General features: G+C 45.3%; 1 pseudogene; it reads left to right on the top strand.

The window, feature by feature from the left end:
* Positions 1-1,575: 1,575 nt before the first annotated feature.
* LOC110620894 lies at positions 1,576-25,379 on the top strand (annotated as a pseudogene).
* Positions 25,380-25,781: the final 402 nt, after the last annotated feature.

The raw sequence follows: 25,781 nt of genomic DNA, 5'->3' as shown, positions 1-25,781 counted from the left end.
TCAACTGGAAAGAATTGTTTAGCCTCTAAGGGCTATGATAAAATTGCAAAAACTAAAGAAAGAGAAGAAGAAAAGGGCAACAAGGAGTGGCCGAATATTGGAGAGGAGAAGAAGAGAAAAATATTATGTAGGTTTAATTCTTGGGGAGCCTTTATATAGGTTTTTTCCTCAACAAAAAGATAAAATTTAATAATTTAAAATAAACTCTACTACTCGTATCTTATTCCTATTATTGATATAATATTAATAAATTACTTTTAGCTTTAATATAATTTGTATTTTTCTTTTCTAATAGACTGTGCAATTGTATGAAGAAAAAAATGCAAATAATGAATTGTTGTCTTTGGCTTGAGGTCCTCTTTTTGGTGTTAAACTGTTTACAGGATATATTATAAATGGTTTCAGGTTTTATACTAAGTGAATTAAAGACAATGGTGTTCTAGTAGGAGTTGTAGGCTCTAAAAAGATTGATTTTTATAGTGTTATTAATAAAATAATAAAACTTCAATATTTAGTGGAAAAACGGATTGTTATGAGTATATGTGTATATATGTGTATTATAGACTTAGAGTTGTTGGAAGATGGAGGGAAAACGGATGAAATGTGTATATATGTGAAATGGAGGGTTGAAGATATTGGAAGATGTTAATGGTGCTCATCTTTATGATAACTAAATCCAAGTACAATAGCATTTGTAATGTGTAATCTGCAAGTATATTTGATATATATTTTGATATCATTTTAAAATCTTTAAGTATTCGGAGTCCTAAATAAATAAATAAATAATAGAGAGATCATTTAACTAGATATATCTATTTTAAATTTGATTTTAAGATGTGATAACATTGCAGTTAATTAAATAGTTAAAATAAATTTAAAATAAAAATCATAATTCAGATTTAATTTTTATAAATACTAGTCAGTAGTGCTGAAATCTTTGCTTCGCAAGGCAGCAACACCACTGTATTCAACAACACACGTCAATTTCAACTATTCTTTCCAGCAAAACATTCTCATGCCCCATATGCGTCTCTCAGCCAGACTTTTGGTTTCCCAATATGCACCAAATAATATTCTAATTAAAAAAAAATTGTAATATAGTCAAAACCAAAGAGCTAACAATTGGCTCCATGGTTGCTTAACAAGCAACAAGAAGAGTGATTTACGAACAAATTAGTAATATTATTCAACCAAAACGTTTCGTTTAACTATATGCATTCTATTTTGAATCTACATGCTATGCTATACATTGTTGTGAAATGATACGAGTCATTCAGCACTTAAAGAATAATAAAAATTAGGTAAAATATGTCATTATTAGCCTAACAAATCTTTCATGTATTAGACAAAGTGCGTGGAGATAGCAAAAGCACATCACTAGTGGCTCTACTAGTGTGAGTGTTTATTTTTATGTGTTTTGTCTATTGGACCACCTAGTGGGGTCATTAGTCCAACATCTAATTTTTTAAAATTTAACTTCACCTGCCTACTCCCTATGAAGCAAACAACCCTTTTGAACCTCAACTCCATCCCTATAAATAGCATGTCTTTGGCATGCATTGCCAAATCAAAGTTATGGGATACAAATACATTCCCATGGATAATCATAAAGTTCTTCTAACCATTCTCTTTGTGTTCTTAGCTTTAGGCATATGTTCTGCCAAAAGAAACCTCATTTCCTTTAAAGCACTTAGTTATGGTGGTATTGCACATGGAGGTGGCTCAAGTGGTGGAGGTGGTTCAGGGTATGCAGCTGTAGGGGGACATGGGGTTAATACTTATGCAGGTGGTATTGGTGGTGGAGAAGGTGGTGGTGTTGGAATTGGTGGAGGAGGTGGTAGAGGTAGCGGTGGTGGGGGTGGTGCTGCTCATGTTGGAGGAGCTGGTGGTGTTGGATATGGCACTGGTGGTGGTGAAGGAGGTGGTGCGGGATATGGTGGCGCTATAGGACTTGGTGGTGGGGTGGTGGCGGGGGAAAAGGAGGTGGTGGCGGTGCTGCCCATGCTGGGGAAATTGGTGCTGCTGGATATGGTAGTGGTGGTGGTGAAGGTGGTCGTGCCGGCTCTGGTGGTGTTATAGGGTATGTAGGTGGTGGAGGTGGTAATGGCGGAGGAGGTGGTGGCGGTACTGCCCATGCTAGAGAAACCGGTGCTGCTGGATATGGTAGTGGTGGTGGTGAAGGTGGTGGTGCCGGCTCTGGTGGTGTTATAGGGTATGCAGGTGGTGGAGGTGGTAATGGCGGAGGAGGTGGTGGCGGCGCTGCCCATGCTGGAGAAACCAGTTGTAACGACCCGGAAACCGGACCGCTACCGGTGCTAGGATCCAGATCGACTTAAGGTCGCCGGGACCCGTAGCAAGCCTACTATACATCCTGTATATGATCACATATTTTCATAAAAAACTTCAAACTTTCACATATACCAAGCTTAACCTGTGCATGCACTGAACTGTAAACATAAAACCCCTTACTGGAGCCCTCATCAAATGCTCCAGTTGGGTCAACATCTCATACATCAAACTTGGTTCAACATATCATAACATTAAAACATTTATATCAAGATCATGTACAACAGGGATTAACTATAAACATTAGGGCCAAGCGCAAAACTAATCATCATTACATTATTTTACAATTCATTACATTACATGTCATTTCATCATGTCCACTACTATTCTATTACATAGACACCTCTTTTACTCTTGATGACTTCCTGGTCTATCCTGAACCTGCAAACCTGGGGATTAGGGGAAAGGGGTGAGCTACTAGAGCCCAGTGAGCAGAACAATAAAACAATTTATAAAGATATGCTATCATGAAATGCGTCACATTACAAGTAAATCACCTTAAGATGGTATTGTCACCAATAGCCCTCGTCATATCCAATAATGCCCGGCCCTAGATGGAGCTCCTCAGGACTTGCTCTTAACATAACATAACATGTCCAATTGTGCCAGGGGCGATTAGGCCACACCTGATCTTCTCTTATTCTGTGCCAGGGGCGATTAGGCCACACCTGGTCTTTCCATCTCATATCATATCATATCACATCAAGGGCTAATGGGTCATCCAATATCCATCCACAACAACAATAAATAATGCAATGCGTCATATTCGTGAATTCTAATGCAAAACAACCTAATACATATCATGGCATTTGTGATGCATGAGTCATGCTAAAAGGATTTCATTTCTTTAAAATAAACAAGTTCTGTTCTACTCACCTCTGGCTAACGTTTTACTGACTCTGTAGCAGCTAGCTCACTGCTGACCTCCTCGGTCTCTCAGGTCCGATCCTACACAGGTGGACTCAAATGAGGGACCAAACATACTCTAACATAACTCTAAACATCTCCCCAAAAACTCCCTAAAACATCACAAAACATTCATAGAAAACATGCAAAGGAAGGCTGGACAGGCCACTTTCGGCGGCAGGTTCGGCGGCCGAAAGTCCCTCCAGAGCCGAAACTCAGGCACCTTCGGAGACCGAAAGTCCCTTCCAGATCCGAATGTAATACCCGGCTAGATTCCGGCATCGGAATCCCTACCTTCCGGCGGAATCTCCGTTGGAATATGGAATTTTGATGATGCCAGAGTCTTCTAGAGGGGTAAAATGTGTTTTCTAAAATGTTTTTACTGATTTCATGGTTTTAAATGAAAAAGATTTGAGTTTTGAAAAGAAAATACCAAGGAGGCGATTGCCAGGTTCGGCCGCCGAAAGTGAAGTTCGGCCGCCGAACATGGAAAGGCTTCGGGAGCGCCTTTGGCCTCCGAAAGTCTTGTTTGAACGAGCCAAGGTTCGGCCGCCGAAAGTCAAGTTCGGCCGCCGAACTTGCATGAGTTTAGGGGGCACGTTAGATCGCCGAAGGTCTTCGACCAGGCCACCTATAAAGGGCCCTCAGATCGGAAATGGGAGAGTTTTCTCCCCATTCTCGAGCTCAGGTGAGTTTTTGTCCTTCCTTGGCCGTTTTCATGTTCTTTCTTCATCTCCTTCATGTTTTCATGAGTTCCATGGTTATTTTGAAGAGTTTTCAAGCTTAGATCAAGTTTTGGGAGCTTGGAGCTCTTGGAGCTTGGATTCTCCACACCTCCGAGTTAGGGATCACACCACCCTCGATCTTCAAGAGGTAAGTGTGGATCTTTGCTTCCCTAGTGTTTTTATGAAATTTTATGAAGGTTTTGATGGTTGAGTATGGGTAGATATGCATGTTTAGGTTTATGTGGGTTTTATGCCCAATGTATGTTATGTGATGTTTGTGTTGAGGAGTTTATGTTAGTTTATGCTCCTTTATGATTGTGGGAGTGAGTATGCATGATTGGGAAAGAGTGTGTGAGGATTTGGTTGTTTTGATGGTTTTGGCCTATGTGGGTCATAAACTGTCTATGTATGCTTTGATGTTGTTTTTGGAGTTTAATCAAGTTGTTAAGCTCCTTTGTGCATGGTTAAAGGTTTATGCATGTTTTGGTTAAGTTGGGTGCCTGTTTTGGGGTGTTTGGAAGGTTTGGGAGGCTTGAATGCATGAGAAGCTGAGTTCTGCCCTTCTGGGAAGAACTCAGGTTCGGCCGCCGAAGGTGGTTTCGGCCGCCGAACCTGCCCATGGATGCTTAGATTGGCCGCCAAACCTTGCCCCAAAAAGTTATGTTTTGGAGCCGAAGCAGACTTTCGGCCGCCGAAGGTGATGTTCGGCCGCCGAAAGTGCATGACTTTCGTCTCTGGAGAGAGGGTTCGGCCGCCGAAGGTGCCGCCGAACCTGCCCGACTTTCGTCTCTGGAAGGTACCTTCGGCCGCCGAAAGTGCCGCCGAAAGTGCCCTGTCCAGCCTTTTCTTGGGTGTTTTCTATGCATGTTTCTATGATGTTTTAGGGGGTTTTTGGGGAGTTGTTTATGAGTTGTTTAGAGTATGTTTGGTACCTCACTGGAGTCCACCTGTGTAGGATCGGACCCGAGGATCCGAGGTGTTTAGCAGTGTCAGCCGTTTCAGAGTCGGCTCAGAGCTAGTAAAAGGTGAGTGGAACTAAACCTTATATTTTAAAATAAATCAAATGTTAAGCATGTTCATGCATCATAAAATGCCATGATATGTAATAGGTTGTATTGCACTAGTATTCACGAATATGATGCATTGCATAATATATGTTGTTGATGTGGATGAATTTTGAATGATCCTTTAGCCCTCAGTACGATATGAAATGATATGATATGCCATGGTATGATATGAGATAGAAAGACCAGGTCGCCCCTAGCACTATGTTATGAAAGCGAACACTAGGTGAGGCCTAATCGCCCCTGGTGTAGTTGGACATGTTATGATATGATTTAAGTAAGCGAATACTAGGTGTGGCCTCATCACCCCTGGTATAGTTGGACATATTTCGATATGTAGAGGGCTAATGGTGACAAGTTCATCCTTGATGTGATATGTTTGTGATGTGATGCATTCCATGATGGCATACTTGTAAATGAACTGTTTTGCTAGTATGGTTTCCGCTCACTGGGCTTTTTAGCTCACCCCTCTCCCCTAACCCCAGGTTTGCAGGGTCAGAGATAGTCAGGAGATCAGCAGGTTACGTCCATGGTCATGTTTATGTAATAGAATAGTAGTGGACATGATGTAATGTAAGTTTATGTATTGTTGTAAAAAAGAGTTGTATTGCATAATGATATTATGTTATATGTTCAGAGTTGTAGTATTGTGCTTGGCCCGAGTTGGATAATCCCTTTGTACATGAGTTTTATTTTATGTTGCTACATGTGATGGACCGAGTTTGACATAGGGTATGCTGACCCTAGGGGTTCTATGAGTTCAGTCATAGTGCATACACAGGTCAAACTAGTTAAAGGTAAAGTTTTAAATGTTTTATGGATATGTTTGATCATGTTTGGGATTATACCAGCTGTACAGGATGCATAGTAGGCTTGCTACGGGTCCCGGCGGCCTTATGCCGATCTGGATCCTAGCGCCGGTAGCAGTCCGGATTTTCGGGTCGTTACAGAATGGTATCAGAGCCCTAGGTTCACATGGTCGGACCTATAGTGTGTCGGGCTCATGGAGGTTATAGTAGGGCAAGCACAATAGGAAGATCATGTCCACTAGGATAGGATGTGGAGTCCTGTCTCGTATGATGATGTGAAATGCCATGATGATGAGCATGTGCATTAATGCTATGTTATGTATGTGATGCGGGTTCATGTGTTGCACATGAACCATTTGATGTTAATATTTATGTGCTATGTTGTGCTTTCAGAAGTTAAGATGAGAGGAACTCGTCGATCTACTAGATTGACTGGAGCTCCGCCAGAGAATGAGGGCATGGATGCCCATTCCCCTGCTCTGCAGAGGGCAAGATCTTGTAGGACGATCAGGGAAAGTACAGCAAGGGACCCTAGAAGGTCTTTTGATGTAGGTCGGAGGAGATCAGTTCATGAAGGTGTGTCAGCGGATGTGATGGAAACAGAGGAGGATAACCAGAAAAGAGATAGTAGTTTGGGCATGAGTATGTCAGTAGAGGATATGGGAGAGTCCCAAGGAGGCACTCATGCCTCGGGCTTTGTTCCACCACAGTATCCACCCTACCCGCAAGGGCCAGGGTATCCGATGGGAGGTACATCAGATTTCTTTAGCCATAACCCATATCCCACCTTTATGCCCTATCCTCCCTTTTACCCACCGTACCCACAGTACCCCATGTTTCCATCCTCACCCTTTTTCCCAGGTTCAGCAAACCCTAACCCAGGGAATGCTGCACCTCCTCCTCCACCAGCAGAGCCAATAGTCCCTGATGTCCAGATACCCAAACATGGTTCATCAGTTGGGGGTAAAGTAAAAATGACAGATTATCTCAAGTTGGATGCCCCCAAGTTCGAAGCAGGCGATGACCCTTTTGAGTACCTCAGAACGGTAAAGATGATAACAGATGAGCTAGGAGCAAGTGACAGTAGAGCCATTCAGATGCAAGAAGGCAAGGGAGTGGTTCAAAAACTATGTGGACCCAAGGTTGGAGAGCTTATCCTGGGAGCAGTTTGCCAATGAGTTTGCAGGATGGGCTTTTCTAGATAGTTCCAGAGAATTGAAGATGATTGAGTTTGAGCAGCTAAGGCAGACGGAAGAGATGAGTGTAGAGGAGTTTACGGACAGGTTCCTGGAGCTGTTGCCGTTTGCAGGACAAGGTCTTGACACAGACCTAAAGAAGTCTAGGAGATATGTTATGAAGCTTCACTCCAGGTATTCCTCGTTGGTTCAATCAGCAGAAAGGGAGAGCTTCCATGCTATAGTGGATATGGCACGGAGAATGGAGGCTAGTGCCATCATCCGAGGGACAGTTAAGCAGTCTGTGGCACAGTCTTCGGGTCTCCAAGTCCCGGGGACAAGTGAGGTTAATCTCTCCCCTCTGAGCGAGGCTGTCACAAAGAGTAAGAAGGGAGGCAGAGGCCTCAGGCGGTCAAAGAAGAGCAAGTTCTGGGATCAGATAAAGTCTGGTCTGGGTTTTGGTGATGGTTCGAGCTCTGGTTCGGGTAGCTCCAGATGTACGAGGTGCGGTAGGCCGCACAAGGGAGTCTGTTTGGTGGGGACAACGGCATGCTTCAGGTGCGGACAGGAGGGGCACATAGCACGTGAGTGTCCCACTGCAACCTTGTTGGCACAGTCCCAGCAAACAGTTTCAGGCAGTGTAGCTCACCCAGTAGCTCCATCCATGGCGCAGGGCAGAGGCAGAGGAAGAGGGATAACTCCTTCTTTAGCAGGTTTCCCAAGTGAAGGTCCATCAGCTTCAGCGCGGATCTTCACTATGACCCAGCAGGAGGCTAACACATCGAACCCGATGGGATCAGGTAATCTCACTCTGGTGTGTTCTGATGTGTATGTTTTATGAACCCTGATGTTTCTCTTTCTTTGTTTGCTTGCGAGTCATTGTGAGGTTGGGCTTGATAGCTTATGGGTTAGAGTATCCCCTTGGGGTCAGTGCACCCAAGTGTGATCCATCGGTGGCAGAGTCAGTCTGCCGGTATAGTCAGAGTATGTGTTGTGAGTAGATGCCTTCCAGCTGACCTAACGGTTCTAGATTTGACTGTTTGACGTCATTCTAGGGTTGGATTGGTTCTTCTACTAGTGGTACTGCCTAGGTCTGCAGAGACAAGGTAGTCAAGTTCAGAGGTCGGGATGGATCAGAGGTAGTCCTTTGAGGGGACAGTGTAGGGATACCTAGAAGTTTAATATCAGCCCTACGGGCTCGTAGGATGTTCCGGAAAGGTTATCAAGGGTTCTAGCTCTTTAGAGAGAGTTTGATGGTCGGGTCAGGGAGCCAGCCTCAGTGCCAGTTGTTAGAAAAGTTCTTAGATGTGTTCCCAGACGAGTTCCCAGGACTACCACCTGTTAGGGAGATAGAGTTCAAAATAGAAGTAATGCATGGAATTGGACCAATCTCTATCCCTCCCCACAGGATGGTATCCACAGAGTTAAAAGAGTTATAAGGATCAGTTGCAAGAGTTGGTAGACAAGGGTTCCCATCTGACTGAGCACTTCACCTTGGGGTGTTCCAATGTTGTTATGAGGATGAAGGATGGATCCCTAGGACTTTGTATCGACTACAAGTCGTTGAACAAAGTCACTACCCAGAATAATTGTTTGTTACCTTGGATCGACGATCTATTTGAAATCAGCTAGCAGGAGCTAGTTGCTTTTCCAAGATAGATCTGAAGTCCAGGTACCACCAGTTAAGATCAAGGAAGAAGATGTTCAGAGAGCAGTGTTTAGTACCAGATATGGGCACTATGAGTTTCTAAGAATGTCGTTCGGGTTAATGAACGCCCCTACAGCATTCATGGGTCTCATAAGCAGAGTTTTAGTCGGTTTCTGGATCACTCCGTTATTGTCTTCATGGACGGTACCTCGGTGAGTTCCAGAAATGCAGAAGGGTATGCCCATTATCTGAAATCAGGATTTACAGATCCTGAGAGAACCTGGCTTGGATGCGCAGTTCTCCAAAATGTGAGTTACGGTCGAGGAGCATACCTATCTTTGTAACGACCCGGAACTCGGACCGCTACCGGCGCTAGGATCCAGATCGGCATAAGGCCGCCGGGAACCGTAGCAAGCCTGACATAACCTGTAATCCTGTTTAATCCCATACATGATCAACAATACTCATAAACCTGTAAACATTCTCATATAACAACCAAGCTCAACCTGTACATAAACATAAACATAACATAAACCTCCACTGAAGCCCTCATCAAAATGCTCCAATGGGGTATCTCATCATACATAAGCTTGGCTGAACATAACCTCATATCTCATATCATAAAGACCATGTACATACAAGTGGGATTAACAATCTGTATTGGTCAAGCACAACTCTATCCTCAATATTCAAATTACATAACATAACTTAAAACACTTTTACATTACATCATATTACAATTGTCATGTCCACAATCTAACTATTACAAAAAAACATGCTTCAAAACTCTGGCTAACCTCCTGATCTACCCTGTACCTGCACATCTGGGGTTAGGGGAGAGGGGTGAGCTACAAAGCCCAGTGAGCAGAATAGTAAAACATTTAAAACATATGATAACATGAAATGCATCACATCACAGCTAATCACATCAAGGATGGATTTGTCACCAATAGTCCCCTACATGGACCAACTGTGCCAGGGGCGTAGAATGGGCCTCACTGGTCTTTCTCTTACATAACATAACATAACATAACATGGTCCAACTGTGCCAGGGGCGTAGAATGGGCCTCACTGGTCTTTCTCTCACATAGTGCCAGGGGCGTAGAATGGGCCTCACTGGTCTTCCATATCGTATCATCATCATCATAGCATAGGGGGACTAATGGATCATTCAACATCCATCCACATCATCAAACATAATATGCAATGCAACATATTCGTGAGTCTAATGCAACACCCTATTATCTCATAGCATTCATGATGCGTGAATCATGCTAAAACTGATTTATTTATTTAAAAGTATAAGAGTTATTCCACTCACCTCTGGCTGAAGCTCTACAGACTCTGAAGCAGCTATCTCACTGCTGAGGTCCTCGGTTCCTCGGGTCCGAACCTACACAGGTGGACTCCAATGAGGGACCAATCATACATAAACATAACTCTAATATACTCCCCAAAAACCCCCCTAGAACATCAAGAAACAACTTCATAAAAACATGCAAGGACAGGGCACTTTCGGCGGCAGCTTCGGCGGCCGAAAGTCCCTCCAGAGCCGAAAGTCAGGCAGGTTCGGCGGCACCTTCGGCGGCCGAAACTCCCAGACAGAGGCGAAACTCATGCATGTTCGGCGGCACCTTCGGCGGCCGAAAGTCCCAGACAGAGACGAAAGTCTCTTTTCGGGGGCAACTTCGGCAGCCGAAAGGCCTGCCTCACCAGCCATGTTCGGCGGCCGAAAGTGCCTTTGGCTGCCGAACCTGGTTTCTGCCAAAGGGCAGAAACTTGGCTCCTTTGTGCATTTTCGCCTCCAAACTCACCAATCATGCATATACCTCAGTTAAATCATGCATACAAGTTCCTAGGGGCCTCAAACAAACAAATGCCCCAACTACAACACTCCAAGCATACTCAAACATGCCACATTGTTCAAGAATCACATAAAACCTAACATTTGCTTAAAAACTCATACAACCCTATACATGCCATTCTAACCCATAAAATCACTTAAAACTTACTTAAAACACATGAGGAGCTTAAGATCGGCTCTTACCTCTTGAAGATCGAGAGGGAGACGACCTAAACTTGGAGATCCAAGAAAATGAGCTCCTGAGTCCCCAAAGCTCCAAAACTTGTTTCAAAAGTTCAAAACCTTCAATGCAAGCTTAAAACTCAAGAAAAATGGTGGGGATTTGGAGAAAAAACACTAGATTTGCAAAGGGAAGGTCGGAAGCTTGCTGTGGCCGAAAATGGGAGAAAGCTCGCCCATTTCGGCTAAGTGCCCCTTTTATAGGCGGCTGGCCAGGCCACGTTCGGGGGCCGAATGTGCCTCCGCATCCATGAAATGTTCGGCGGCCGAACTTGACTTTCGGCGGCCGAACCTGGACTGCCCTCACTCATGCTTTCGGGGGCCTAACGTGCCTCCAAAACGCATGCACGTTCGGCGGCCGAACTTGACTTTCGGCGGCCGAACCTGGGTTTTCCTCCAAAGACTTTTCATGCAAAAACTCATTTAATTTCATACTTAAAACTATTAAAACAGGAAAACATTTTTATAAAACATGATTCTACCCTTCTAGAGATCTCCGACATCCGAGATTCCACCGGACGGTAGGAACTCCGATACCGGAGTCTAGTCGGGTATTACATTCTCCCCCCCTTAAGAACATTCGTCCCCGAATGTACCTCAACTAGCACACATAGCATGGCATAAAACATAACACACAAGCAAAACACATAAACACATAGGGATCTAACCTTAAAAGAGATGAGGGTACTGCTGGAGCATAGACTCCCGTGTCTCCCAAGTGCATTCTTCCAAGTTGTGGTGGTTCCACAGGACTTTCACCATCGGGATTTCCTTGTTTCTTAACTTTCTGATCTGGGTGTCTATGATCCGCACTGGCTGTTCAACATAGGTGAGATCCTCTTGGACCTCCACATCAGGCTCACTAAGAACCTTGCTCGGATCTGACACAAACTTCCTCAACATTGAAACATGGAAAACCGGATGGATTCTTTCCATCGAAGCAGGTAAATCCAGCTTGTACGACACATTCTCAATCTTTTGCAAGATTTCAAAGGGTCCGATGTATCGTGGGGCTAGTTTACCTTTCTTCCCGAAGCGAACCACTCCCTTCATAGGAGACACCTTGAGCAATACCAGATCCCCCTCCTGAAACTCTAACTGTCTTCTGTGGACGTCTGCATAACTCTTCTGTCTGCTTGCAGCAGTCTTGATTCTTTCTCTGATTATGGGTACCACCCTGCTGGTGATCTCTAGTAACTCAGGCCCTGCCAAGGCCTTTTCTCCAACTTCCTCCCAGCAAACAGGTGATCTACACTTCCTTCCATACAAAGCTTCATATGGAGCCATCCCGATGCTAGCATGATGGCTGTTGTTGTAGGCAAACTCCACCAAAGGTAGATGCTGCCTCCAAGAACCGCCAAAGTCCAGCACACACATTCTGAGCATATCCTCGATAGTCTGGATGGTCCTTTCTGACTGTCCGTCGGTCTGGGGGTGGAAGGCAGTACTGAAATCCAACCTAGTACCCATGGCATTCTGCAGACTCCGCCAAAACCTGGAGGTGAACTGGGGCCCTCTATCTGACACTATCGAAACAGGAACCCCATGCAGCCTGATAATCTCATCCACATACACCTGCGCCAACTTGTCCACAGAGTAGCCACTCCTGACAGGAATGAAGTGAGCAGATTTGGTGAGTCTGTCCACAATCACCCATATGGAGTCCACTCTGTTGGACGCCGCCGGTAACCCCACTACGAAGTCCATAGCTATATTCTCCCATTTCCATTCTGGGATAGGTAGCGGGTTAAGCATTCCAGCCGGCTTCTGATGTTCCAGCTTCACCCTCTGACACACTTCGCAGGCTGACACGAACTGTGCCACTTCTTTCTTCATAGCTGGCCACCAATAAACCTTCTTTAAATCTTGATACATCTTGGTGGCTCCGGGGTGAATGCTGTATCTTGCATTATGAGCCTCCCTCATAATGTCTCCTTTTAGCCCAATGTCATCTGGTACACATATTCTGCTCCCATAGCGGAGGATCCCCTTGCTGTCGAATCTGAACTCACTATCATTGCCCGACTGAACAGTCCTGGCAATTTTCACTAACTCCGGGTCCTCATGCTGTTTCTGAGCCACCTGCTCCAGAAACACGGGTGCCACTCTCATCTGGGCTACCAAGGCACCTGTACCAGATAACTCCAACTGTAGACCTTCCTCAATGAGCTTGTAGAACTCCTTCACCACTGGCCTCCTCTCTGCCGATATGTGGGATAAACTACCGAGTGATTTCCGGCTTAAGGCGTCTGCCACAACATTCGCCTTACCCGGATGGTACTGAATCTTGCAATCATAGTCACTCAGCAGCTCTACCCATCTCCTCTGCCTCAAATTCAGATCTTTCTGACTCAAGATGTACTGCAGACTTTTATGATCTGTGAAGATCTCACATTTAACCCCATAGAGGTAGTGCCTCCACATCTTGAGTGCAAAGATTACTGCTGCCATCTCTAGGTCATGCGTGGGGTAATTCAACTCATGCTTCTTCAGCTGCCTAGAAGCATAAGCGATCACCCTCTCATTCTGCATCAGTACACAACCCAGTCCCACACGGGACGCATCACAAAAGACTGTAAAGTCCTCATCACTAGATGGCAGAGCTAACACTGGTGCTGAAGTCAACCTCTTCTTAAGCTCTTCAAAACTCTCTTTGCACTGGTCGGTCCACAGAAACTTCTGATTCTTCCTGGTCAGTCTGGTCAGAGGAGCTGCTATTTTCGAGAAGTCCTGAACGAACCTCCTGTAGTAACCTGCCAAACCCAAGAAACTTCTAATCTCTGTCACTGAAGTGGGTCTAGGCCAGTTAGCTACAGTTTCTGTCTTCTTGGGGTCTACCTCAACACCATTCTCTGACACTACATGCCCCAAGAACGAAATGCTCCTCAGCCAGAACTCACATTTAGAGAACTTGGCATACAAGCCATGTTCCCTCAAAGTCTGCAAGACCAACCGCAGATGATGGGCATGCTCCTCTGCATTCCTGGAATACACCAAGATATCATCTATGAAGACAATAACGAAGTGATCCAGGTACTGGCTAAACACTCTGTTCATGAGATCCATGAATGCTGCAGGGGCGTTGGTTAACCCGAACGGCATTACAAGGAACTCAAAATGCCCATATCTGGTCCTGAAGGCTGTCTTCGGCACATCTTCCTCCCTTATCCTTAGTTGATGGTACCCCGATCTTAGATCTATTTTGGAGAAACAACCCGCTTCGGCTAGCTGGTCGAATAGATCATCGATCCTTGGCAATGGGTACCTATTCTTGGTAGTGACTTTGTTCAACTGTCTGTAGTCGATACAAAGTCTAAGGGATCCATCCTTCTTTCTTACGAATAAAACTGGTGCACCCCACGGTGAAGTGCTCGGTCGGATGAAGCCCTTTTCTACCAACTCTTGCAACTGTTCTTTCAACTCCTTCAATTCGGCTGGGGCCATCCTGTAGGGAGGGATAGAGATCGGTCTAGTTCCAGGCACCAACTCTATCTCGAACTCTATCTCCCTAGCAGGTGGTAAACCTGGAAGCTCATCTGGAAAGACATCCTGAAACTCTCGGACAACTGGCACCGAGGCCGGCTCCCTGACCTGACTATCTAGCTCTCTCACATGAGCTAAGTACCCCTGACATCCCTTCCTAAGCAACCTACGAGCCTGAAGAGCTGATATCAGACCTCTAGGTGTGCCCCTCTTGTCTCCTCTGAAGACGACCTCTGACTCGTTCTGATCTCTGAACCTGACTACCTTGTCCCTGCAGTCCAAGGTAGCACCAAGGGTAGATAGCCAATCCATCCCTAGAATGACGTCAAAGTCTGTCAAATCTAGAACCACAAGGTCGGCGGAGAGGCATCTTCCCTCAATAAAAACTGGACTGTACTGGCAGACTGACACTGCCACTGACAGGTCACACTTGGGTCCACTGACCCATAGGGGACACTCTAACCCAGAGACTATCAGACCCAACCTCTCAACGGCTCTCGAAGCAATAAATGAATGAGATGCACCCGGGTCCATTAATGCATACACATCAGAACACCCAATGACGAGATTACCTGACACCACGGTGTTGGATGTGTTAGCCTCCTGCTGAGTCATGGTGAAGATCCTGGCTGGAGCTGATGGACCTTCACCTCGGGAACCAGAAGAAGAGGCTGCCCCTCTCCCTCTACCTCTGCCACTGCCCTGAGTTGTGGCTGGAACTGCTGGCTGTGCCACACTACCAGAAGCTGTCTGCTGGGGCTGGCCCATAAAAGGCGCTCTAGGACAATCCCGAGCTATGTGTCCCTCCTGTCCACATCTGAAACATGCATTAGTCCCAGCTCGACACACTCCCCTGTGTGGTCTTCCACATCTCTGGCATTCTGTACCATATGAGCCTGAGCTCGAGCCACCGCCAAATCCCAGACCGGATTTCAACTTGTTCCAAAAATTATTCTTCTTCGGCTTCTTGGTGGTACTGCTCCACCTCTTGCTGCCTGAAGCTGCTGCACTAAAAGAAGAAGAGCCTGGGGTCTTAACCCCTGAAGACTGGGTCACTGATTGCTTCACTGACCCCTCAACTATAGCACTTGCCTCCATTCTTCGAGCCATATCCACCACCGTGTGGAAACTTTCTCTCTCAGCTGACTGAACCAACGAGGAGTACCTGGAATGCAGCTTCATAACATATTTCTTGGCTTTCTTAGTATCTGAATCTAGAGCTTGCCCTGAAAAAGGCAATAGCTCCAAGAATTTATCCGTGAACTCCTCTACACTCATGTGCTCTGACTGCCTCAGTTGTTCAAACTCAATCATTTTCAGTTCTCTAGAACTGTCTGGAAAAGCCCACCCAGCGAACTCATTCGCAAAATCCTCCCATGTCATACCGTCTAGTCTCGGGTCCACATAACACTTGAACCATTCCCGTGCCTTCTTGCACTTCAAAGTGAACCCTGCCATCTGAATGGCCCTACTGTCACTTGCCCCTAGCTCATCAGTTATTGTCTTCACCACTCTCAGATACTCGAAGGGGTCATCCCCTAACTTGTATTTGGGAGCATCTAGCTTGAGGTAATCTGTCATTTTCACTTTGCTCCCATCGACTGAGCTAGGTCTAGGAGGTTGAGTAACTGGGGCTGCTGGTTCTGTAGGTGGTGGAGGTGGAGGTGCAGCATTCCCCGAGGTGGGGTTTGCCGAGTTAGGATAGAAGGGTGAGGGTGGATAAGCTGGGTACTGTGGGTAAGGTGGATAGAAAGGTGGATAAGGCATGTAGGTAGGGTAGGGGTTAAAGCTGGAGTAATCCGATGTACCTCCCATCGGATACCCTGAACCCTGTGGGAAGGGTGGATAATGGGGTGGAAAACCATACCCCGAGGCCTGAACGCCTCCCTGTGACTCCCCTGTCCCTTCTTCCTGCATGCTCACATCCAGGTTCCCATCCCTCCTCTGATCCTCTTCCATAACCTCCCTCACATCTGAAGAACTTCCTCCTCTATCAGTCCCCCTTCTGCTAGCATCAAAAGACCTTCTAGGGTCCCTTGACACTCTATCTCTGTTGGCTCTACAAGACATTGCCCTAGGCAATGTAGGAGGACGGGCGCTCGTGCCCTCATCCTCAGGTGGCACTCCAGTCAATCGCGCAGATCGACGAGTTCCTCTCATCCTATTCTCTGAAAAACAGCTCATAACAAGCAAACATTAGCATCATATGGTTCATGTGGGCACACATGAACCCTCATCACATACATCACATAGCATAGCATATCATCAATGCACATGTACAAAATCATGGCATTTCACATCATCATATAAGACAGGACTCAACATCCTATCCTAGTGGACATGACCTTCCTATTGTGCTTGACCTTCTAGAACATCTATGAGCCCGACACTCTAGGTCCGACCATATGAACCTAGGGCTCTGATACCATTCTGTAACGACCCGGAAATCGGACCGCTACCGGCGCTAGGATCCAGATCGGCATAAGGCCGCCGGGAACCGTAGCAAGCCTGACATAACCTGTAATCCTGTTTAATCCCATACATGATCAACAATACTCATAAACCTGTAAACATTCTCATATAACAACCAAGCTCAACCTGTACATAAACATAAACATAACATAAACCTCCACTGAAGCCCTCATCAAAATGCTCCAATGGGGTATCTCATCATACATAAGCTTGGCTGAACATAACCTCATATCTCATATCATAAAGACCATGTACATACAAGTGGGATTAACAATCTGTATTGGTCAAGCACAACTCTATCCTCAATATTCAAATTACATAACATAACTTAAAACACTTTTACATTACATCATATTACAATTGTCATGTCCACAATCTAACTATTACAAAAAAACATGCTTCAAAACTCTGGCTAACCTCCTGGTCTACCCTGTACCTGCACATCTGGGGTTAGGGGAGAGGGGTGAGCTACAAAGCCCAGTGAGCAGAATAGTAAAACATTTAAAACATATGATAACATGAAATGCATCACATCACAGCTAATCACATCAAGGATGGATTTGTCACCAATAGTCCCCTACATGGACCAACTGTGCCAGGGGCGTAGAATGGGCCTCACTGGTCTTTCTCTTACATAACATAACATAACATAACATGGTCCAACTGTGCCAGGGGCGTAGAATGGGCCTCACTGGTCTTTCTCTCACATAGTGCCAGGGGCGTAGAATGGGCCTCACTGGTCTTCCATATCGTATCATCATCATCATAGCATAGGGGGACTAATGGATCATTCAACATCCATCCACATCATCAAACATAATATGCAATGCAACATATTCGTGAGTCTAATGCAACACCCTATTATCTCATGGCATTCATGATGCGTGAATCATGCTAAAACTGATTTATTTATTTAAAAGCATAAGAGTTATTCCACTCACCTCTGGCTGAAGCTCTACAGACTCTGAAGCAGCTATCTCACTGCTGAGGTCCTCGGTTCCTCGGGTCCGAACCTACACAGGTGGACTCCAATGAGGGACCAATCATACATAAACATAACTCTAATATACTCCCCAAAAACCCCCCTAGAACATCAAGAAACAACTTCATAAAAACATGCAAGAAATGGCTGGACAGGGCACTTTCGGCGGCAGCTTCGGCGGCCGAAAGTCCCTCCAAAGCCGAAAGTCAGGCAGGTTCGGCGGCACCTTCGGCGGCCGAAACTCCCAGACAGAGGCGAAACTCATGCATGTTCGGCGGCACCTTCGGCGGTCGAAAGTCCCAGACAGAGACGAAAGTCTCTTTTCGGGGGCAACTTCGGCAGCCGAAAGGCCTGCCTCACCAGCCATGTTCGGCGGCCGAAAGTGCCTTCGGCTGCCGAACCTGGTTTCTGCCAAAGGGCAGAAACTTGGCTCCTTTGTGCATTTTCGCCTCCAAACTCACCAATCATGCATATACCTCAGTTAAATCATGCATACAAGTTCCTAGGGGCCTCAAACAAACAAATGCCCCAACTACAACACTCCAAGCATACTCAAACATGCCACATTGTTCAAGAATCACATAAAACCTAACATTTGCTTAAAAACTCATACAACCCTATACATGCCATTCTAACCCATAAAATCACTTAAAACTTACTTAAAACACATGAGGAGCTTAAGATCGGCTCTTACCTCTTGAAGATCGAGAGGGAGACGACCTAAACTTGGAGATCCAAGAAAATGAGCTCCTGAGTCCCCAAAGCTCCAAAACTTGTTTCAAAAGTTCAAAACCTTCAATGCAAGCTTAAAACTCAAGAAAAATGGTGGGGATTTGGAGGAAAAACACTAGATTTGCAAAGGGAAGGTCGGAAGCTTGCTGTGGCCGAAAATGGGAGAAAGCTCGCCCATTTCGGCTAAGTGCCCCTTTTATAGGCGGCTGGCCAGGCCACGTTCAGGGGCCGAATGTGCCTCCGCATCCATGAAATGTTCGGCGGCCGAACTTGACTTTCGGCGGTCGAACCTAGACTGCCCTCACTCATGCTTTCGGGGGCCTAACGTGCCTCCAAAACGCATGCACGTTCGGCGGCCGAACTTGACTTTCGGCGGCCGAACCTGGGTTTTCCTCCAAAGACTTTTCATGCAAAAACTCATTTAATTTCATACTTAAAACTATTAAAATAGGAAAACATTTTTATAAAACATGATTCTACCCTTCTAGAGATCTCCGACATCCGAGATTCCACCGGATGGTAGGAATTCCGATACCGGAGTCTAGCCGGGTATTACAATCTTAGGTCATTGTATGTCGGAAAGAGAAAAGTGAGGTAGACCCGAGAAAGTTGAAGTTGTAGCTGACTAGCCCAGACCCATTGTAGTGGAGTAGATCAAGAGTGTTTTGGGTTGGGCAGGTTACCTACTGGAGGTTCATTTAGAACTTCTCTAGAGTTACCGCTCCTATGGCCAGATGGATCAAGAAGAACCAGAGAGTTGTGTAGTCTACTCAGTGTGAAGAGGGCTTTGAAGAGCCAAGGGGACTGTTGATGTCAGCACCAGTGGTGGCTCTGTCCACCAGAAATGAGGATGTCACATTGTCCTGTGATGCGTTCCGAGTGGAACTAGATTGTGTGATAACGTAAAGTGGCAGGATGATTGCTTATACTTCTAGGTAGCTGAAGAAGCATGAGTTGAATCATCTTACACACGATCCAGAGATGGCAATGGTAATACTTGCACTCAAGATGTGGAGGCGATACCTGTATAAGGTATGATGACAGATCCTTACAGATCGAAAGAGCTCACAATACATCTTGAGTCAAGGGAGAAGGACATGAGGTATAAGAGATGGGTAAAAACTGCGTGGTATTCGCGACTTCAAGGTTTAGCATCATTCGGCTGAGGCAGATATTTTTGATAGATGCCCTCAACCGAAAACCACTTGACAGCTTATCCCGTCCCTTAGTACAGTAAGAAGGAAGCCAATAGTCAGAAGATGAGAAGAATCAGAACTGCTGTGAGTCAGCAGGAGAGCATGAAGTCGTCCGCAAGAGGCATGTAAGGTTTCAGAAGCGAGAAGAGTTTTGTCAGAGTGCGCCGCGGAAGCGTGTTGAGGTTGCTGGAGGTGTCTCCTAAAGAGAGGATGATTCATTTTGGGCAAAAAGGTAAATTAGCTCTCAAATACATTGGACCCTTGAAATCCTGCAAAGGATTGGGAATGTATTCCACGAGTTAGATTTACCTACTGCAAAGGAAGAGCTCCATTCGTTTTTCCATGTTTCCACGGTATATGAGTTCGTGTCGGGTCCGAGTAAGGTTCTAGAAAGAACCAGAGGTGGAGATCATAGAGGATCTCACCTATGTTGAGCAGTTAGTACGGACCGCAGGCACACAAGTTAGAAAGTGTGGGAACAAGGAAATCCCGATGGTGACAGCCCCTTAGAATCACCTTAAGATGAAAAGTTCACCGGGGAGACCGAGAGGTTATGCTCTAGCAATGACCGTGTCTCTCGTTTAGAAGAGAGGTTTTTTAGGTTTTGCTTGCTTGTTGCTTGCTTGCTTATGTATGTTAGATGCTATGTTTTGAGTTGTTTGTTTGAACATTCGAGGACGAATGTTCTTAAAGGGGGGAAGAATGTAATACCCGGCTAGATTTCGGCATCGGAATCCCTACCTTCCGGCGGAATCTCCGTTGGAATATGGAATTTTGATGATGCCAGAGTCTTCTAGAGGGGTAAAATGTGTTTTCTAAAATGTTTTTACTGATTTCATGGTTTTAAATGAAAAAGATTTGAGTTTTGAAAAGAAAATACCAAGGAGGCGATTGCCAGGTTCGGCCGCCGAAAGTGAAGTTCGGCCGCCGAACATGGAAAGGCTTCGGGAGCGCCTTTGGCCTCCGAAAGTCTTGTTTGAACGAGCCAAGGTTCGGCCGCCGAAAGTCAAGTTCGGCCGCCGAACTTGCATGAGTTTAGGGGGCACGTTAGGCCGCCGAAGGTCTTCGACCAGGCCACCTATAAAGGGCCCTCAGATCGGAAATGGGAGAGTTTTCTCCCCATTCTCGAGCTCAGGTGAGTTTTTGTCCTTCCTTGGCCGTTTTCATGTTCTTTCTTCATCTCCTTCATGTTTTCAAGAGTTCCATGGTTATTTTGAAGAGTTTTCAAGCTTAGATCAAGTTTTGGGAGCTTGGAGCTCTTGGAGCTTAGATTCTCCACACCTCCGAGTTAGGGATCACACCACCCTCGATCTTCAAGAGGTAAGTGTGGATCTTTGCGTCCCTAGTGTTTTTATGAAATTTTATGAAGGTTTTGATGGTTGAGTATGGGTAGATATGCATGTTTAGGTTTATGTGGGTTTTATGCCCAATGTATGTTATGTGATGTTTGTGTTGAGGAGTTTATGTTAGTTTATGCTCCTTTATGCTTGTGGGAGTGAGTATGCATGATTGGGAAAGAGTGTGTGAGGATTTGGTTGTTTTGATGGTTTTGGCCTATGTGGGTCATAAACTGTCTATGTATGCTTTGATGTTGTTTTTGGAGTTTAATCAAGTTGTTAAGCTCCTTTGTGCATGGTTAAAGGTTTATGCATGTTTTGGTTAAGTTGGGTGCCTGTTTTGGGGTGTTTGGAAGGTTTGGGAGGCTTGAATGCATGAGAAGCTGAGTTCTGCCCTTCTGGGAAGAACTCAGGTTCGGCCGCCGAAGGTGGTTTCGGCCGCCGAACCTGCCCATGGATGCTTAGATTGGCCGTCAAACCTTGCCCCCGAAAGTTATGTTTTGGACCGAAGCAGACTTTCGGCCGCCGAAGGTGATGTTCGGCCGCCGAAAGTGCATGACTTTCGTCTCTGGAGAGAGGGTTCGGCCGCCGAAGGTGCCGCCGAACCTGCCCGACTTTCGTCTCTAGAAGGGACCTTCGGCCGCTGAAAGTGCCCTGTCCAGCCTTTTCTTGGGTGTTTTCTATGCATGTTTCTATGATGTTTTAGGAGGTTTTTGGGGAGTTGTTTATGAGTTGTTTAGAGTATGTTTGGCACCTCACTAGAGTCCACCTGTGTAGGATCGGACCCGAGGATCCGAGGTGTTTAGCAGTGTCAGCCGTTTCAGAGTCGGCTCAGAGCTAGTAAAAGGTGAGTGGAACTAAACCTTATATTTTAAAATAAATCAAATGTTAAGCATGTTCATGCATCATAAAATGCCATGATATGTAATAGGTTGTATTGCACTAGTATTCACGAATATGATGCATTGCATAATATATGTTGTTGATGTGGATGAATTTTGAATGATCCTTTAGCCCTTAGTACGATATGAAATGATATGATATGCCATGGTATGATATGAGATAGAAAGACCAGGTCGCCCCTGGCACTATGTTATGAAAGCGAACACTAGGTGAGGCCTAATCGCCCCTGGTGTAGTTGGACATGTTATGATATGATTTAAGTAAGCGAATACTAGGTGTGGCCTCATCGCCCCTGGTATAGTTGGACATATTTCGATATGTAGAGGGCTAATGGTGACAAGTTCATCCTTGATGTGATATGTTTGTGATGTGATGCATTCCATGATGGCATACTTGTAAATGAACTGTTTTGCTAGTATGGTTTCCGCTCACTGGGCTTTTTAGCTCACCCCTCTCCCCTAGCCCCAGGTTTGCAGGGTCAGAGATAGTCAGGAGATCAGCAGGTTACGTCCATGGTCATGTTTATGTAATAGAATAGTAGTGGACATGATGTAATGTAAGTTTATGTATTATTGTAAAAAAGAGTTGTATTGCATAATGATATTATGTTATATGTTCAGAGTTGTAGTATTGTGCTTGGCCCGAGTTGGATAATCCCTTTGTACATGAGTTTTATTTTATGTTGCTACATGTGATGGACCGAGTTTGACATAGGGTATGCTGACCCTAGGGGTTCTATGAGTTCAGTCATAGTGCATACACAGGTCAAACTAGTTAAAGGTAAAGTTTTAAATGTTTTATGGATATGTTTGATCATGTTTGGGATTATACCAGCTGTACAGGATGCATAGTAGGCTTGCTACGGGTCCCGGCGGCCTTATGCCGATCTGGATCCTAGCGCCGGTAGCGGTCCGGATTTTCTGGTCGTTACACCGAAACTCAGCAACCTTCTGGGGCACGTTCGGCGGCCGAAAGTCTGTCCAGAGCCGAAAGTCCAAGCTTTCGGGGGCAGGGTTCGGCAGCCAAAACTGCCTCCCAGGCAGGTTTGGCGGCCGAACATGGTTTCGGCAGCCGAACCTGGGTTCTCCAGAATGGCAGAACCCGGTTCGCTTCATGCAATCTGCCACCCCAAAACCTCACAACATGCATTTAACTATTCTAAAACATGCATAAACACATTCTTAAGCATTTAGGGACTTAAAACTAGCCTATACCCCAACAAACATCACATTTAACATACATTTACCATAATGGGTACATAAACCCTAACACTTTAGATATACTCTAAACATGCATCATATACCCTTAAAACCCCTCCAAACTTACTTAAAACATAAGAGAGGGTGAGGATCTACCCTTACCTCTTGAAGATCGAGAGGAGAGGCGATCAAAACTTGGAGATGTGGAGGAAACTAACTCCTGAGGTCTCCAAGCTTCCAAACTTCGATCTTTGCTCAAAAATCTTCAAAACCAAGTTAAAACTCATCAAAACATGAATGATTTGAAGGAAAACATCATAACCAACCATGGAAGGGCATGGACTCACCTCTGCCCGAAAATGGAGAAGAAAGCTCGCCCATTTTCGGACATGGGGCCTTTTATAGGTGGCTGGCCAGACCACCTTCGGAGGCCAAAGGTGCTTCCACAACTCCACCATGTTCGGCGGCCGAACTTGGCATTCGGCGGCAGCAAAAGGGAGCCACTTTCGGCGGCCGAACATGAGGTTCGGCTGCCGAACCTGGCATCTCCCTTCAAAACTTTTTTTTTTCTTTCAAAACCTAATTTTCTTTCTTAATCAAACCATAAAAACATGTAAAAACATTTTAGAAAACCTTTATTTTACCCTTCTAGAAGATTTCAATATCCGTGAAATTCCGGATTCCAACAGAGATTCTGCCAGAAGATAGGAATTCCGGTGTCGGGGTCTAGTCGGGTATTACATTCTTCCCCCCTTTAAGAACATTCGTCCCCGAATGTTCAACAAACAAACATAGAATTAAGAGAAACACATAAAACCTATAACACTCACTCTAGTAGAGACAAGGATATTGCTGGAGTATGAACTCTCGGGTCTCCCAGACACACTCTTTCATTCTGTGGTGGTTCCAAGGGCTTTTTACCATCGGGACTTCCCTGTTCCTCAGCTTTCTGATCTAAGTGTCTATGATCCGTACTAGCTGCTCACATAGGTGAGATCTCCTAGGATCTCTGCATCTGGCTCATTAAGAACCTTGTTCGGATTTGACACGAACTTCCATAACAGGGAAATATGGAAAACCGGATGGATTCTCTCCATGGAAACAGGTAAGTCTAACTTGTACGATACATTCCCAACCTTTTTGCAAGACCTCGAAGGGTCCGATGTATCATGGAGCTAACTTACCTTTCTTCCCAAAACGAACCACCCCTTTTATAGGAGACACCTTGAGCAACACCAACTCTCTCTCCCGGAACACTACAAGCTTTCCACGGATTCTTCCCAAAACGAACCACCCCTTTTATAGGAGACACCTTGAGCAACACCAACTCTCTCTCCCGGAACACTACAAGCTTTCCACGGACATCTGCTTAGCACTCCTGCCGGCTCACAGCCGTTCTGATTCTTTCTCCGACCACCGGTCTTCTCTCTGCTGTAATATGGGATAACTGCCAAGTGATTTCCGGTTGAGGGCATCTGCCAAAAAAATTTGCCTCACCCGGATGATACTGAAACTTGTAACCATAGTCACTAAGCAATTCTACCCATTTTCTCTACCTCAGGTTCAACTCTTCCTGACTCAAGATGTACTGTGGACTTTCCTGATCTGAAAAGATCTCACATCTACCCCATACAAGTAATGCCTCCACATCTTGAGTGCAAAGATCACAACTACCTTTTCTAGATCATGTGTAGGGTAATTCAGCTCATGCTCCCTCAACTACCTAGAAACATACGCAATTACCATATCATACTGCATCAACACACAATCTAGTCCCACCCGAGACGCATCACATAGCACTGTGAAGTCTTCATTACTGGTGGGCAAAGCTAACAACAGTACTGACATCAACCTTCTCTTTGGCTTTACAAAGCTTTCTTAACACTATCCTAACCAAACCAACCTCTGATTCCTTTTTGGTCAACCCGGTCATAGGAGCAGTAACTCTAGGGAAGTTCTGAATGAACCTCATGTAGTTAACCTGCCAAACCCAAAAAGCTCTTAGACCGCATTACTGTACTGGGTCTGGGCTAGTTAGCTACAGTTTCAACTTTCTTGGGGTCTACCTCAAAACCCCTTTTTCTGACATATCGTGACTCAAGAAAGACATACTCCTTAACCGAAACTCACATTTGGAGAACTGGGCATCCAAGCCATGTTCTCTCAGGGTCTGCAATACTATCCTCAGATAATGGACATGCTCCTCTACGTTCTGGAATACACCAAGATATCGTCAGTGAAGATAATAACAAAGTGAGCCAGAAACCGACTACAAACTCTGCTCATGAGATCCCTAAATGCTGCAAGGGCATTAACTAGCCTGACCGGCATCACTAGGAACTCATAGTGCCCATATCTGGTCCTGAACGCCATCTTGGTACACCTTCTTCCTTGTCTCTTAACTGGTAATACCTAGATTTCAGATCTATCTTGGACAAACAACCGACTCCTGCTAGCTGGTCTAAAATAGATCGTCAATCCTAGGTAACAGATACTTGCTCTTGGTAGTGACTTTGTTCAACGACTTGCAGTCGATAAAAAGTATTAAGGATCCATCCTTTAGTCTCATAAAACAACTCTAGAGCACCTCAAGATGAGGTACTAGGTCGGATGAAATCCTTATCTACCAACCCTTGCAACTGCTCTTCAACTTCTTTAACTCTGCAAGTACCATCCTGTAGGGAGGGGTAGAAATGGGTCTGGTTCCCATCATCACTTCAA

Source organism: Manihot esculenta, chromosome 2, assembly GCF_001659605.2.
Source record: "Manihot esculenta cultivar AM560-2 chromosome 2, M.esculenta_v8, whole genome shotgun sequence".
NCBI classification, from domain to species: Eukaryota; Viridiplantae; Streptophyta; class Magnoliopsida; order Malpighiales; family Euphorbiaceae; genus Manihot; species Manihot esculenta.
Note: the sequence above shows the minus strand (reverse complement) of the source record. Positions and strands in the feature narration are given on the sequence as shown.